Source organism: Symphalangus syndactylus, chromosome 7, assembly GCF_028878055.3.
Source record: "Symphalangus syndactylus isolate Jambi chromosome 7, NHGRI_mSymSyn1-v2.1_pri, whole genome shotgun sequence".
NCBI lineage: Eukaryota > Metazoa > Chordata > Mammalia > Primates > Hylobatidae > Symphalangus > Symphalangus syndactylus.
In genome coordinates, this window is record NC_072429.2 from 23592155 (window position 1) to 23607719 (window position 15565).

A 15565-nucleotide genomic window follows, 5' to 3' on the forward strand; every position below is an offset into this window, starting at 1 on the left:
GTGGAAAATGTTTTTCCTAAACCAAGTGTGTCCAATCTTTTGCTTCCCTGGGCCACATTGGAAGAAGAATTGTCTTTGGCCACACATAAAATACACTAACATTAACAATCACAAACAATCTTATAATGTTTTAAGAAACTTTACCAATTTGTATTGGGTTGCATTCAAAGCTGTCCTGTGCCACATGCAGCCCACAGGCTGTGGGTTGAACAAGCTTGCAAACCTTTCCTACCAAAGTTCTTAAGGTGTAGTGTATCTGGTGATAAATACAGGTGGGGTCCTGTTTTATTGTTAGCTACAGAAAAGTCTTTCTGTGTAGCTATATCTGTGAGCTTTAAGTGATAAAGCTCACAGATATAGACCCAGAGAAGACCCAGCTCTCAAACTGCTTCTTATCTTTTTGACTACATAATTATTTCATCATTTCAGATTCTGTAACCACATTACACATTTTTTTTACACCCAGTGTTTTCCTTTTCTAAGCAGTAAATAGACTGATTAAGTGTTTGGATTTGGAATCAGTCAAAGTAAGATTCTGATATGATATCTTACCAGTTTCTAACTAGTTAATCTTGGCTGCTTTAATCCTCAGTTTCTGTAACTGTAAGATGGGAATAAAGTTTACTATCCAGAGTGGTTGGAAAAATTAAAAGTCAAATGTTTTAAGACTCTTGACAATGCTTGGCACCTACAGAGCACTCATGATAGTATCTACCCCCTCCAAATTGAAAGAACAATAATACATTTCCTCAAATTAATTTTATGTTGCTACGCTATCTAAGGAGGCATTTTAGCAGTAAAAGTTGTCTCAAAAGATTTCGCTGGTTGAGTAGATGAAGTTGTAATATTTTAGGGGTGTAACTTTTATAATTGTGTAAGAGAGAGCATGATAGTTACTTCTTAGTGAGTTATTTGGAACAGAAGGCCATTGGATGTGGGAAAAAATACTAGAAATTTGATTTTCTTTATATTTTAAATGTCATCTGCTTTAATTTTTATGTTTATATTTGGTAATATTAGTAAAATGGTGGGATGTATGTGACTTTGTGACTGCTTGCTCAAAATTTCTTTATTGCTGGTGTGTGAGAGCAACATCTGTTTTGGAGACCACTGACTGAAGGTAGTTTTTTTTTTTTTTTTTAACTTGTGATTTGAGAGAGAGACAAGGCGTTGGAAATCTCACTGACTGTCAGAATCCCCACAGTTCACTGTGTGTTGTTTCAACATTATTATGCTTAAAGTTTCATTATTCTTGCAGTTTTCAATCACAGCAGAGGTATATTTTAAATGTTCCCACCCCAGTTGTTCTCTCAAGGTTGATTGAAGTGGGGAGCAGGATGCGGCATTTGCCTAAGTCGCAGATAGCACCTGGGAAGATTTTATTTCTGTTTTAGAAACATAAAATAAAACATGAGATTCTTTCTCTTTTGAAAAATATAAACTAGCTATCAAGTGACAACAATGGCCAAATTAACTCTTGTCCTAATCCCTCTCTCCAATCCTCCTGTGAAATAAGAATACCTTGAAGAAATGAACACATTCCCTGATGGAAGGCATACTAGGATATCAGGTTTTAGAAGCTGGTGGAAGGGAGTGGGTTGTGTATGTGTGTGTGTGTTTGTGCACACTCAGTCATGTTTTAATAGGGGACCCAATATTCACTGGTGTCTGACAGGCTCTTTATACTGTACACTTAACCATCCAATTTCGCCTTCACACAGGCAAGATAAGAGAGAAGAGAATCTCGTGCCCCTCTCATATAAACATTTTTGTCAAATAAAGAAAGAATAGGTGGGAAGTTAAGGTCCTATTGTATCCACACTGACTTCACCCCTGCCCCTGCTACCTTAGTGTTCCCCTCCACAGACTTATTGGTATTTTATACTTCCAGAAATTTCTATGTACACAGGGAAAAAAATATGTATATGCTGTTTTCACAAATGAGAATCATAGCATGGAAATGGAAATCATGTGATAGCTATTGCTATTCAAACTACTTTTCTTCACTTTGCAATATCATTGGGATAATTTCCATATCGGTATATATAGATTTACCTCATTCTTGCTAGATCCTCACGACATTCTACTGCATGGATTTACTATAATTAATTTAGCTACTTCCTTATTCAACACTGTAATATCATCTGTATGCATCTCTGAACACTTATCTAGGTTTAAATTTATAAAAATGGGAATTACTGTTTCAAAATGTGTGCATGTTTAAAATTTAGATTCAACAACAAGAGTGCATCAATATATCCTCCCATAGGTGAGAAATTTTTTCCCAAATTCTCATATTGTTTAAATTTTGGGGTAAAAATAGCATTTAATTTTTGCCTTAATTTATTATTCTTGAATAATGAGTGAGATTGAGCATCTCTTCGTAAGCCTATTTGCATGTGCATCTCCTGGAAATAAGTGGTTTTATAATCATTATCAAGAAGGCCCTTCCATTGTACTGGTTGTATCTCTGTTTTTGTACTTAGGGTCACCAAAGAAGCCAGAATGGAGGCTGCAGAGAATATGGATTTAAATGAATTTTGGCTGTACTGTCAAGCAGTCTGATCACTGAGGAAATATCAAAAGCTTCCCCCGAGTGACTCATCACCCAAATTCAACAGAGGTAATAGAATAACTTACATTGCTCAACCTTTTGGCTATTTAGTTGGCTGTGTGAGATCAATGGTGCCCACCTTCTCTGCTGGATTTTGCTTTGGGAAAGAGATTTATTGGTTAGATCTCACATTACAATACCGTCAGTGTCTTTGGAACCCGATTCCCAATACTCAGAAGCCTAGAACAAAATTATTTAACATCTTGGCCTCAGGTAACAATATCTACTTAATTGAGTTGGATCAGGCATCAAATTCTGTGGGGATATATTGTTGTCCACTGCATGAGCTCTCCTTCATCTTGTTTCATTATTTTCTGAGACTTTGCTTTATATTGGATAGTGAAAACTTGTGGCTAGAGATAAACCAAAGTGGCAATTTTAGGAGACATGAGAAATAAAAATGTGACTGGTCATGCATATGGATTATTAGATGTATAATGTATAATATAGCTTTCTATATGTAGTGTTACCTAGATTCGGCTCATGTGCTATTATTATGCTTTTAAAATGTATTGCTTTTTTCATGAAGTTCAGATGGTCTGACTAGTTTATATTCTCTAAACATTTCTTGTTTTACTCTTTCATCAGTTTCTACTCTTAAAAATTCACTGCATGGTCTCTACAGACAAGAAGCAAAGGTTCTGCACTGCTACAGCTTTCTGTTAAAAGACAGAGCGTCCACATTTTCTCTCATTTTACTCTGAGACGGCCAGTCTGTTTTGCAGTCTCCCACACACACTTTTCTTCTCTCAAAGACATTTCCAAGTTTAATATTATATTTTAAAAAAGTCTGGAATCACGCAGGCTTTAAAAGAAATACCAGGAATTAAAAACAAGAAACAACTCCCATATAGAGCCATTTACCAAATCTATCTAAAAATCACAGCAATGCCTTTGCTAGTTAAATTATTGCAGAATTGCTAATATCATCTACTTTTCAAAAGCATTAAAATAAAATTGTTTAGAAGTAATGTCATTTATTAAAAAAATTGGGCAGAATAAAGAATATATGTCTTTATATTGGTATAAGATGATTAAATATTTTTTATGGAAAATGAGACGTTTCAAAGAATAATCTTAACATGGAAGTCTTTTCCTATGTAAGTATTTGATCTCTTTACACTGTATAATATTGGAGATTTTCTGATAATTTGTGGTTTTGAAAACTATAGGGTCTTAGAATTTATTCATTTGAAGATCTTTTAGCTTTTATTAGGAGGGTACACTGACCAAAACAAATTATATGTCTCATGTTATTCTTCGTAATGCATCTAGTCTGGTCAAATGGAGTAATGTACCTCTGAAATAATAGTGAAAGAAAGCTATAAAAGAAGAAATTGCATGTAATTGTAGTAAAGGATAAGCGTTTACTGATTAGACAGAAAATAGCAAAGACATACTTGCTCTCTGTGCCTGTGTAATGGTGATGGGTTAGTAATATTATTTGGTATAAAAAAGACTTTTTAAAATGTATTACATTTTTCTGTACTGAAAAGCATAAAATAATCGAAAGTGATCTGTAATTCTTGCCAGAAAGAAACTTTCACATTGGATAGGATCACTTTTACAATCTATTCATTTATCCAATAAGCATGTATCAAAGGTAGGTTGCTTATATGGACACTGCTAGGTACAGAATTTGGGGTGTGTACGTTAGTGGTAAAAAGTTCATGTTAGTGTATGTTAGTGGTGAAAAGATTAGTAATCTTTGCACAGGGTATGGAGAGCAATCTTTTTTTTAACTTTTTTTTTTCATTATACTTTAAGTTCTGGGATCTATGTGCATAATGTGCAGATTTGTTACAGAGGTATACACATGCCATGGTGGTTTGCTGCAACCATCAACCCGTCATCTACATTAGGTATTTCTCCTAATACTATCCTTCCCCTAGCTCCCCCACCCCGTGACAGGCCCCGGTGTGTGATGTTCCCTTTCCTGTGTCCATGTGTTCTCATTGTTCAGCTACCACTAATGAGTGAGAACATGCAGTGTTTGACAGTAAATGATAATATAAAGAAGAATGAGAAGTAGTCATCAATGGTAAAAATGATGTAGTAATCGCTGCTGATTTTAGCAGAGTGTTTACTAATTTCCCATCATTAGTGAAGGACTTGACCATCCATTGTGAATATTATGTCATCCTCCCAACATCCAACTGCCTCCTCTTCCTTATCTTATACCTACTGTGCAGTTTATAGATGGAAAGATGCTTTCCAGGATTTGTAATCCCTTTCTCTGTGCTAGAATGAGCAGGTCTGAGCCAAGTAGTGCAAGGAATTCCCTTGCCCCAGGCAATCGTTCAAGAATGGGACTTTGTGAATGTGAATGGGAAGAGCCATTTCTCATGTGAATGGGAAGAGCTATTCACATCTGGACTACAGGCCATGAGAGGTTTTCTGAGAATGGCTGGAAGAGTTCTCTCACTATTTTGGGAGAACTTTTTGAAGTTATCATTTTGTTCATTCCTTTGCTTTGGATGAAGAAGCTCCTTGTACCTGTGAGGGAAAACTCATCACTATGGTGGAAGCATTTGATCTGGCCTGTAGGTAGAACTTAAATCAAGAAGAGATGGAGCTGAAGCAACAGCTTTAGAGTAGAGGAGGTAAAGTAGCTAAGGCTGGCGTCTAATCTCTGTGTAGTTCCTTAAGGGGGGTGATAGGAGATGGGACCCATAGGAAAGCTTGGGGGTCCCACAGAGGTTAGAAGACAAAGATTGAGATCAGAAAGGCATGGCAAAATTAGATGGGGGAGGTTAATAAAAGGAGGATTCCCTGAAAGGGAATGGTCAAACAGTGGAGGAATCAGAAACATTGAGGCTGGTACCCACCTGCCTGTAGTTTTTGAGATAATGGGATAGTAGGCTGAGGGATGGGTTAGAAAAGAAAATGATCACCAGGATCTGCATATACTTGAGAGTTCAGTATCATCATAATCAGGGAAGAGCCATGTTTCAGTTTAGGAGAGAAGGTGGAGGAAGTATTGCCGGAAGGACCGAGTCAGAATGTGTGTATAAAGGTTCAAAAAAGCACAGTGAAGGATCGGTTACCAGGGCTATGGAGGATGGATGTATGAGGATAACTGTGCTGGGTTTGAGATGGCTAGTGGGCTGGAAGCATGTGCATTTTGGTTACTAACGATTAAAACTGGGAATTGTGGGAAGGAAAGAGGCTGTTTCCAGCTTGAGCAGCTTCCCAGGTTACATTTACATACGTGGATTCCTTCACAATACTGACTGCCAGTGCACCATGTCCTGTCGGCGGAAGGGAGCTGAGGTGGCTATGGCAACCTGAAAAACCTCAAACTATTAATATTCACAAACATATGCAGGCTGCAATTCTTTAAAAACAATAACATCAACAGTGGCAGTGGCAACAGGAACAAGCATAGTAATCTGTAACTCTCACCTCTGGAGAAACACGGAGCTGCATATATTATTTTTTAATAATCAGCCACAAATTAATTGCTGCAATCCTGAAACCTGCTTTTCCCTGTAGCTTTTCATTATCTGCAGATGTCAAAACAAGTAAAATAAATGGACTAGATTTCCTTGAGATGTTTGTTGATAATAATTGTTTGCCTCAAAAAAATTAAAAATTGTATGTCTGGCAGCAAAAGCTCCTTCCTCAGTTATTACTTTAAAGTTTTTTCATCTTTGAATATCTGGTAGAGATTGTTAGACTCTGCCTTCCTCCTTTTCTGAATCATCAAATTCAGTGGTTCAGTTGAAGAACCACTGATTAAAATCCACTGTGGGGTTGCAATTAAAAATGCACATTCCTGATTCCCCACCCTAGAGATGTGGATTCATTAAGTCTAGAGTAGGACCCAGGAATTGGTATTTTAAGTGAACTCCCCCATGTAATTCTGTTGGTGAGAAGGTGAGAAACAAAGCTCTAGCCTTGGAGAGCTGGTGGCTGAAGCTTACAATAGGGAGGTGTGCCCTTCTGTTTTGGAAGTTGTTTTCGTTTTTTTTCTAACCCCATTCTTTCTTCTTATCATAAATCTTTGCTCCTAGAGACAGAATGTTATGATGGAAAAAGCTCTGGGACCAGCATGAGGTCTGGATTGGAGTCCCTGGTGTGGCATTTATAAAACATGAACCCTAGACTGAGACAGGTAAACTTATTCTGAGTCTCAGTTTCTCCATCTTTGAGATGGCCCTAAGAGTCTTCCTCAGAGCTCTAGTGATGATGCTTAGAGAGTATCTTATCCAATACCTAGTACATGATAAGTGCTTAAATAATACTATTATTATGACCTTGATTTCTCCTTGGCACTAACTTGTTGCACCTGCCTCTGGGGTTGCCAACACATAAATGTTAGCTTGTAGAGGACTACGTGTGTTGTGCACACACTAGGGGAATTTTTCTGCTCTTTTACTCCCCTCTTTCCCTTTTCCATAGGCTTAGAATGAAAGCCCATCAGTGAGGACCTGAGCCCAGTGATAAGGTGAAGAAAGGCAAGTGGTCCTCAAGAGAAAACAGCAGAGCAAGAGTATGCTGGCAATGAGATTCTCAGAAACCCCCAATCCTGCACAGGGAACTAAATGAAGTATGGTGCTGTCAGCATTTGTAGCATCTGTTGGTGGCACTGAGTAGAGGAAGTAGATGCTATTATCTTTGTCATATCTGCCTTTTCTTCTTGAAAGTTGACAAGGTGAGGTTGGTTGGGGACAGAAGTTAGAGAAGGATTCCCTTGCTAACATTGTCTTCTCTGTGTTCTATGTCCCCTGTGTGTACTATAGACACAGAGACCTGGTGAAATGGTGAAGAGAGAAAGAATGCTCAAAGTTCTGTGTGTACTGCTTGTGCATTCCACAAAACCTGTTACCCATCTGGTGTTTTGGCATAATAGAAATTTCTAGTTTCAGAAATCATTGAACAGGGCCTCATGGATAGGGGTAGATATTTTAACTTTTGGCTTGGATCATGGATTCCATAAAGATAGAATTTCTTGGAAATTCTCAATATATTTCTTAATGTGGCAGTGCCAAAGGGCTTTAATAGTTTTGATATAGATTGTAAATTGATGGCTTATGGGCAGAATTTCTCTTTCAAAATGTCTACTTCTTATCAGTATTATATTTAAAAAATGAAATTTCTCCAGTGTAAACAAATAATCAAACAAAAGCAACCAAGAAATTTTGCCTTTAAATTCAAATTTCTGGCTTTTTTTTTTTTGAATAGTCCAAACACGTGAGGAGTTGGCCGAGGAACAGGAATTGAATGTACCAGTTTGTCACAGGCCCCACCTGCTCATTATGTTTCTTGCCTGGACTTCAGAGGCACTGGGAGCTCAGACTTGAGTACCAACTCTAGACTCAGACTGCCCTGGTATAAGTACCTGCTCCTCCAGTTATCCTATATAACTCTGGGCAAGCTAGTTAATCTTTGTGTTATTTTTTGCCTGCAAAATAGGAATGATGTCTTAGTCACTTTGGGCTGCTATAACAGAATGAAAAAGAAAAAACTTCCCTACGATACTGTTGTTTTATCTTAGAAGAAATAACCCAAGTACCATATTACTTATGCAATTCATATGTAAGTTTCCTCAATTGTCCTGCAATTATCTTATGTGATTTTTCTAAAAGAAGGGTCCACTGTTCACGTTTGGATGAATTTTAACCTCTTTTAATCTAGAGAAGTCCCTCCATCTTTTTTTTTACATGTTAAGGTGAGATATAGTTGACATAAAACTGCATATATTTAAAGTGTATAATTTGGTAAGTTTAGACATGTATACTTCGTGAAACTATCATCACAATCAAGGCAATGAATGTATATGTCACCCCCAAAGCTTCTTGGTTCCCCTTTGTAAACTTTCTCTGTTGCCCTCACTCTACTTTCCTCCTTCATCCTCTGGCAACCACTGATCTTTCTGTCACTAGAGATAATTTGAATTTTGTGGATTTTCATGTAAAGGGAATCATACAGTATGTACTAATTTGTGTCTGGCTTCATTTCCTCTGTGTAACTATTTTGAGATTCCTCCATGTTTTTGCATGTGTCAATAGTTCATCCTTTTGTTGCTGCACAGCATTTCATCTTGTGGATATATCACAATGTGTTTATGGATTTACCTGTTGATGCCCATCTGGGTTGTTTCCATGATTTGGCTTTTCCAAAGAAAGTTGCTGTGACTATTTGTGGGCAAGTCTTTGTATAGACATTTGCTTTTTTTGTCTTGAGTGTATTTCTAGATTGGAATGGCTGAATCATATAGTAGGTATATGTTTAACATTTTAAGAAACTGCAAAGCTGTTTTCCAAAGTGGTTGTAGCATTTTACATTTTCACCAGCAGTGCGAGAGAGTTCCAGTTCCTTCTTGCCAACATACTTGATAAAGTATGTTTTTTAAAAAATTTAGCCATTATAATGGCTGTGCCTCAATCTTTCTTCTTTCTTTTTTTCTTCCTTACTTTCTTGCTGTCTTGCTTGCTTTATTTTTTTGGTGTATGTCTGTTTTTGGTTTTCATGACATTCACTTTCGAAGAGTGCAAGAAAGTCACCTTGTAGAACAACGTGTATTCAGGAGGTTTTGAAGGTGTTTTAAAAGACACTTTATTGGGCCCCTTTATTTTGTAGTCTTTGGTAGGCAGTCACTTTGTGGATTCTCTGATTGTCAACTCCAAATGAGATGGATACAAGGCAGGAGGCATCTGCCCATGCCATAATAGTGGGATTGTCTTATGAAAATTTATTCTGGAAAAAAAAATCAGTATCCTGGAAAAAAAAAATCTTAAAATAAAAAAATTCTAATCCTATAGGAAAGCTCAAATTGGCTGTGCGTGGTGGCTCATGCCTGTAATCCCAGTACTTTGGGAGGCCGAGGCGGGCGGATCACAAGGTCAGGAAATTGAGACCAGCCTGGCCAACATGGTGAAACCCCGTCTCTACTAAAAATACAAAAATTAGCTGGGCGTGGTGGTGCGTGCCTGTAATCCCAGCTACTCGGTAGGCTGAGGCAGGAGAATCACTTGAACCAGGGAGTCGGAGGTGCAGTGAGTCGTCTCAAAAAAAAAAAAAAAAAAAAGAAAGCTCAAATTTTACCCAGCTTTGGACTTTAGTATAGAAGTGGAGTATCTGGAGTGGCATGCCAAATTTGGTTGAATTGCACTTTTATATGATAGGCTTCACTCCCTTAAGCTAATATGGCAACAATTTCTGAGTAAAAATGGCTATTCCTGCTGTAAGACCTCTCTCTTCTTTCCAAGGAAATTGACTAAACAGAAAAGTATTTCAAAGGGGTAGAGTTCCATTTGCTTAATTTCTTACATTTTGGGCCCTGACTGGGAAAAAACAACGGATTGTGAAATGTTTGACTCCATGAACATACCTTCCTTTTGACTAGTTCACCCAGTAACGATGATCAGCCATCTGGCACGGATGCCATTTAGGAATATTGCCTTGTATGGTCAGATATTTCTAGATGAATTGATAATGATAATAAGGACATTTGAGATAATACTCCCTCCCCATTTTAAAAGCATACTTTGAGTCATAAAAGGAGTTATAAAAGATACCTATCAGAAAACTAAGAAACCTTAAAACATGAATAAGAACTTCTTTTCTTGTTTCCTTTTTTCTTTTTCTTTTCTTAAGATTATAAATTCACAGTTAAAGTGAACCCTTGAAACAAATTAGTAGATATTTGAAGTTTAATATTTAAAACCTGGTCTCGTGGTGCTCTCAAGGCCACCTAGGGTAAAGGTCACCTTATGTATTAGTCAGGGTTCTCTAGAGGGACAGAACTAACAGGACATATGTGAAAGGGAGTTTATTAAGGAGAATTGACTTACGTGATCACAAGGTGAAGTCCCATGATAGACCATCTGTAAGCCAAGGAAGAAAGAAGCCAGTAGTGTCTTGGTCTGAGTCCAAAAGCCTCAAAAGTAGGGAAGCCGACAGTGCAGCCTTCAGTCTGTTGGCAGAAGGCCCAAGAGCCTCTGGCAAACCACTGGTGTAAGTCCAAGAGCCCAAAGGCCAAAGAACCTGGAGTCTGATGTCTAAGGGCAGGAGGAATGGACAAGAAGCATGTACATGGAAGGAAGATGAAAGCCAGGAGACTCAGCAAGCCAGCTTCTTCCACCTTCTGCATGCTTTGTTCTAGCCACACTGGCAGCCAATTGGATGGTGCACACCCAGAAACAATACTTTACCAGCTATCTAGGCATCCTTCCATCCAACCAAATTGACACCTAGTATTAACCACATCTTATTTCTATTATATTCCATAGTGCAATGAACTGGAAATCAGAAAAAGCTGTTTGGCCTGTTGATATGGAATTATTTAACAAGCTAGTTATCTTCACCCCCATGGGATGGCCTTGACAACTGAAAACTGTCAAATCTTTTTGGGATGCATACGATTAGAGGGAAGCCTTAAACCCTAAGAGTAGTTATATAACAAGAATAACCTTTCTGGTCGGGCCGGGGGCTCACGCCTGTAATCCCAGCACTTTGGGAGGCCGAGGCGGGCGGATCATGAGGTCAGGAGATCGAGATCATCCTGATTAACACGGTGAAACCCCGTCTCTACTAAAAATACAAAAAATTAGCCGGGCGCGGTGGCAGGCGCCTGTAGTCCCAGCTACTCGGGGGGCTGAGGCAGGAGAATGGCGTGAACCCGGGAGGCGGAGCTTGCAGTGAGCCGAGATTGCGCCACTGCACTCCGGCCTGGGCGAAAGAGCGAGACTCTGTCTCAAAAAAAAAAAAAGAATAACCTTTCTATTGCAAGATGGGCCAAATTTTCTAAATGGCAGTGGATCAATATTTCATAGCTAGAATGGATATCAGATATTACAATAATAAAATACCTAATTGTTCTTATTTTCTTCTATATCAGGTGCTATACTTTGCATGCCTTCTTTTATTTCATTCTTTTCAGCAGCCCTTGCCCTTTGTACTATTATTTCCCCCATCTTAATGAGGAGTCTAAAACTAAAGAGGTTAAGGAAGTTGATTAAGGTTATATAACTCATTTTCCTAACACTTTCATCTTGCAATTATGGGTTGATTAGGTACTTTCAAGGTCATTTGTAAGTAGTAATTTATTAGAAATTATTTTTGGGCATGGGATTTAGGAAGCAAAAATTTCTGGTTGCCTGACCACAATTGTTGGTTTTCAGACCTTTCACAATTTAATGTGCCTGCCGAGAGGTTCTTTTTCCCATTGCAAAGGCTATTAATACATGGAGACTCCAGAGCCCAGTTTGACTTTCCTGTGAGATGCTTATTGACTGAGCCATGGAAAACTCTGTGTTGCTAAAGAAAAATTACGTGATGTCTTGTGTGAATAAGTCTCCTGTCAGTTACTGAAGTAGGAGCTTAATGCTTGTTAGTTTTTTTCACTCCGCTCTGTAGGTCATGTCTATGTTTAATGTAGTGGCAGGCAAGAAAAATGATAAAGAGAGAATGCAGGCAGAACAAATAATTTGTCAAACAACTTCCTCTAAGCATTAAAAATTGATTAAGATAAATGATATCAAGTGTCCTGTATTTAATATGAGAACTTCATTAAAGATAATAAAGCTTCGATTAGCTTTGCTATGGAAGATAATGTTCTGTAGGCAAATGCAGGATGCCTCCTGGCCTTAGCTCATGTTGCTTTTGGATCTTGTTGATGAGTACTTATCTATTCCCCCTAATGTAAAAGTCCCATAGGCTGTGATGGTTGTGAGAATTGGCACCCATAGATATGCTCAGGTTTTGAGAAGCAATAGTAATAGAAATATCCAGTAATAGCAATATCGCAAAAAATAGCAATACCAAAAAAGCATTTTTGGTAAGTGAGTAATAGTAATAGCTTTCTTTGCTCCAGGTTTTGGGCCATTACAACTCTGTAACTTGGTTATAAGGCAAATGGTAGTTCTTATTTGACAGGTAAGGAATAAGAGCATTAGAGAAGCTAAGTAAGGTGGCCAAATAACTTTGCTACAATGTGTAGAGATGCGACTAAACCCCAGGTCTGCCTAAACCCAAGTCCTGTTCTCTGAATGATTATGCTGTATTGTGCCTTCCTCTTTACAATGCCTTGAATAAAACATAAATGGTACATTTACTTAAACATTTCTCCCTTTTAAACAGAAGTTTGTTCTAATTTTCTAAGGCATAATTAAGCTGTCATGTATATAGGAAATTACAAGTTTGAGATAAATTATAGGTGCAAACAATGGAGAATTAAAAATACATATTGCTTTAGTAAGGATCTCAGCAGCAAATGGATGGCATATTCATATTAGGTAATTTGAGAAGAGTTTAATAAAGGGATTATTATAAGAGTATAGGTGGGATCAATGTCTTAGTCTGCTGGGCTGCCATAAGAAAATGCCAAAGACTGGATGGCTTAAACAAAAGAAATTTATTTCTCACAGTTCTGCAAGTTGGAACTCTGAGGTCAGGGTGCCAGGATGGCTGGATTCTTAATGAGGGCCATCTTCTGACTTGCAGATGGCTGCCTTCTTACTATATTCTCAAACAGCAAGAAGAGAAATGGGGGCAGAGAGAGAGAATGAGAGAAAGTGAGAGGAGGAGAATGAGAGAAAGAGTCAAGAGTCAGAGAGTTGAGAGAGAGAGAAAAAAAGGGAGAGAGAGTGAAAGAGAAGAGAGGAGAAAGAATAGAGAAGAGAGAGAGACAGAGAGAGCTCTGGTGTTTCTTCTTCTTCTTCTATTTTTTTTTTGAGATGGAGTCTTGCTCTGTCGCCCAGGCTGGAGTGCAGTGGTGCGATCTAGGCTCACTGCAAGCTCCACCTCCCGGGTTCACGCCATTCTCCTGCCTCAGCCTCCCAAGTAGCTGGGACTACAGGCGCCCGCCACCACGCCCGGCTAGTTTTTTTTTGTATTTTTAGTAGAGACGGGGTTTCACCGTGGTCTCCATCTCCTGACCTCATAATCCGCCCGCCTCGGCCTCCCAAAGTGCTAGGATTACAGGCGTGAGCCACCGCGCCCGGCCTTGGTGTTTCTTCTTTTAAGGGTACTAATTCCATAATGAAGATCCTACCCTCAAGACCTTTTCTAAACCTAATTATCCCCCAAAGGCCCCATTTCCTGATACCATCACACTGTGGGGGTAGGGCTTCAACACAGGAATGCTAAGAGGACACAATTCAATCCACAACAATTAGGAAAACCACAGGGGATACTTCAGTACTCTGGGACTAGAAACATTAGGGAGTTATTCTTAGACCTGAAGGAACTAGAGAGGGTTTGACCACTACTCTGGAAAGACAGGAAATGGATGTGGTGTGGGCTACCTGACAGGACTTTGAACCCTGGCTGGGGCATACAGCCAGCCAGCAGCAACACCATCCTAAAGGGAGTGGGGCCTCCACTCTTCTGCCTCCCTCTGATTTCCCCCTGTGTTTCTCAGTGGTGGATGCTAACTGGAAGCTAGAGAGAAAAGGAGCCCGTTGTTGTTGTGTTTACTGCTCTGGTTGTCATCTTATTTTCCTTTGGATACCTAGAGAGATTATACTTCCTTGTCCCATTACGATTGTGTGGGGTCACATGGTTTGTTTCAGCCAATGAGTTGTGAGAGAAGTGACAGTCACTTCTAGACAGAAGTAGTTAATTACTCATGCAATGCACTGTAAGAATATTTTTTCCCATTGTCATAATGATCAGCAATATTTAGGATGGTTGCTGCTCTGTCAGCTGATACCAAGAGTAAAATCATGGCCATGTGGGATGAGAAAGAAATAGACCTTTGTTTTTAAAAGTCTCTTTGAGATTTTGGGATGGTTTGTTACCAGAATATAACATGCCCATCCTGATGGTCCTTATTTGCAGGAAGAATGAACAAACTTTTCCTTTTAATTTGGACAGAACATTTGTAGAGCCTGTGATTACCAAAGGAGCTAATTTACATAATTTTGAAACTTTAGCTAGTCAATGTGTCCTTGTCATGACCTTAAAATTCGCAAGTTTAATATTATATTCTATCTCACAGTAGAAGGATTTCTAAATATAACTCTTATTAATGCCAATGCCTCTTTGCATATTGGAATGACACTCTAGCCCTTGAAATTGTAAGTTTGAGTGAGAACAACGCATGAAAGACAGATCAGAATCAGGCAGGCAGCTTCTCCTGGGAGGAGATGAATTAATTTGAGTTTTGAATTTCTTCTTTTGATATTCTATTATTCTCAACAATAGTGAGTAATTTTAAGATGGAGAATTGAAGCTGCCCAGGCCTGTTCTATTTTCTCATGTCTAGTTCACTCTTGTTATTCAAATGTGTCTCTCATTTATTACTTTTATTTCTTGACAAATAGGCCTATAGACATGTACATTGCTTTTGTGCTGAATGTTAAATGGAATAAAAAGGTTCTCAGCACAGCAAATTTACAAGAGTGTGAAAATTCAAAGTTGAGTGCCCCCAAACTAAGACCATGCTTTAATTGCCTATTGTACTTCATCTTGCTTTGGGGAAGGATATATATATATATATATAATATATTTATTTCATACATTTGAAGTTAAACCAAACTAATACAAATATCAACCAACTACAACTGTTAATCAATTTGTGTGTGTGTGTGTGTGTGTGTGTGAAATTATTTTGGGCACATACTACTGATACAGTCTTTATCTATCAGTTTCAGTGAACAATTTGTAAGCCTACTGCTTATCCCAGAGTGGGGGAAAGTGGGATCAGATATGAATATGTACTTCTCTATCTTGTCCACTGTGTCTCCCAACATTTTAGCAGCCAGCTCAAGAATCATATATGCAAATAGCCAAGAATTTCAAAATGAACTCTAGGATGTATAAAATATAAAAGGACTTTTCTAAGTGACGTTATTACTGAAGATTAATGGATGAATGCGTGCCTCAAAAAAGGATGAAAGGTAATTAGAATCTTTCTAATTACCGGCTCAGAGAATAAGATGATCAAATAAAATTGGGGTGGGAGAGTTGTAAATAGTGTAGGGAGAAATCTGGCTGCTGCAT